Raw genomic sequence first — 2498 nt, 5'->3', positions numbered from 1 at the left:
TCCAGGACCCCCCTCTCCACCATCACATGCGCACACAACCTCATCATCATCTCATATGCCATTGACAGCCAGCTGCTCCTCACCCTCACGAAAGACACAGCCATTGCCAGTTCCAACCTTCAAGAAGGCATGAGGTCCGTTGATGAATGGCTGAACATCAGCCACCTGAGGCTGGACTTGTAAAGGACTGAGGTAATCATCTGAGGATTTTCCCCTTACATCTGGGTCAACTCCTTGTGTCCCACCCGCCAGGGCACTGCACCAGCACCCAGTGGCCACGCACACAAGATGGTGTGCATCATGGACTCGTAGCTCACAATTGCCATGCAACTCACCAGCATCTGTACCTCATGCTGCAACACCCTCCGCATGATGCACATGATCCACAGATAGATCCACTCCAAGGCAAGACAGACCATCCCCCAGGTCCACGACACCAGCCGTGTCAACTACAGCCCGCCCTCTATGGAGCAAGTGCTGCCAAACTCCCGGAAAACTTGTCCACATCCAGGGTGCTTCTGCACACCTCAGCTTCAACATCCCGTGCCCCAGCCACATCACCGTCCACCTGAGATAGCTGCAATGGATCACTGTCTGCTGCAGGATGACCTTCACACTCCTCACCCACACTCAGGAGGCAGTCCACAACCCCAGACCCCAAACCAACCTTGGACGTCTGTCATCCAAGACCCCGTTGGGCCAACTCCGTGCATCCAACCTTGCCCTGGCCACCATTCTTCACATCCACCGAACTCCAGCATGCAGGACATGGTTCTCCCACCTGGCCAAACATACCTGGGACTCCCACTCCGGGAACCTCGACATGAGCCATGACCTCTACGCCCTAATGATACTCTTCCAAATTGGTCTGTCCGCACAGTATTGCAAGCCCCCCCTCAGCAGCTTGAGGCCATCACGGGTGAGTATTGTGCTCCATGTCTGCATTGAATGATACATTGTGACCCATGTGTGTCCTGTACCCGACTCAGATCCCAGGGTATGGATGGCTGGAGTTAGTTCAACACTCAGGCATAGTTTGACATTTACACACACATATGTTGGGGAATAATGCCAAATGACAGCACATCTCATGACAAAATAAAGTAGTTATTTTTGGTGGGGTCAGTCTTTTGGTAGATGAAGTAAGGTGCTCTACCGGACATTTTCCCACACGTATGTTGTGGACTCATGCAAAATGACTGCAACATCTAATTAAAGAAATTCAGTTTTATTCTCGGTGGGGGGCGTGTTTTGTGGGAAAAAATAGGTTCTATACAGTGTGCCTAGAATCCAAAGTTCACAGGGGGAGATGGGATCCTTGGCATTTGAAGTCATCCGAGTCCAGACCACATTGTTTGTCATCATTGGCCAGACTGTGACCAGCAAGTCCATGTGGCAGAGAATGTCAGTGAATGAGGTGCTGCTGTTGCGCATGAAGGCCAGGTGCCAGGCCAGGTGACCTGGGAGATATGGATGGTCCGCTGCCTCTCACGGTCTTTTCCGTGGATGACCCACCTTCCTCGCGGGACCCTCAGATGCAGGCCTTGTCGATGTTTGGGATGCTCCGTTGGACGAATCCTCCTCCTCCTCCCTCCCTGTGGCTGGTGGTGGTCTTCGCCTGGTGGCACAGGGAGGGTTGGCCATGTTGTCGGCGATCCGACGGAGTGAACGGCTTATGTCCGTTTGCACCTCCAGGAGCTCAGCCAGTCTTGCCTCCATCCGTCCTTGGTGTTCTTGTTGACTGGCGTGTTGCTCGGCCTGCTGGTTCTTAATCTCTGTGAGGGTCTCCACTACCTGGCTGATGGCCCTGGTGTCACCCGGTATGCGTCCATGATGTTGCGTATGTGTGACATACCGGTCCCTTCAGCTGGCTGGTCAGGTTCTTGCCTCCGCCTGCCTCCACTCCCACCACCCCTGCCCACACGAGCCTGGCCTGCCGTTGTGGGCACATCGGGTCTACGGGACCCCTGAGGGATGGCAGTTGCGGGATTGTCTGCCTCCTCCTGGGTGCCCGGCGAACCTTGTGCCTCCAGGTCAGACTGGCTCAGTTGTTCAGTGCGGGCAGGGCTCCTGGGTGTCTCCTGGGATGTGGCAGGAATGGGGGTGGTGGTTGGCACAGATGTACCTGAAGCAGGTGCTTCAGGGGCTTGGACACCAGAGGGTCCAGGTGGGTTGGGGTCATCCGCGGAGTGTTGAGAGGCGTCGCTGCCGGTGGGATCAGGTTCCTCCCGAGCCTGGGACTGGGATTCTTCCCCCCCATTGTTGGGGGGAGATCCATGACGTTGCCCTGTGTGTGAGAGAGAGGCAATGTTAATGCTGTTTCATGCGACATCCATGTTTCATACATATTCAAGTTGGCACAGTTCCTCTAGGTAGTTGTATGTGCCTAGCATTCCCCTCAATGTTCACTTGTGGATGGGTATGTTGCGGGGGACAGATTGATATGTTCTCCTGAGTGTTTGACATGTAGATTTTTGGCTTGGATGCTTCTTTGGCTA

This window comes from Triturus cristatus, chromosome 4_1 (assembly GCF_964204655.1).
Source record: "Triturus cristatus chromosome 4_1, aTriCri1.1, whole genome shotgun sequence".
Classification (NCBI taxonomy): domain Eukaryota; kingdom Metazoa; phylum Chordata; class Amphibia; order Caudata; family Salamandridae; genus Triturus; species Triturus cristatus.
Note: the sequence above shows the minus strand (reverse complement) of the source record.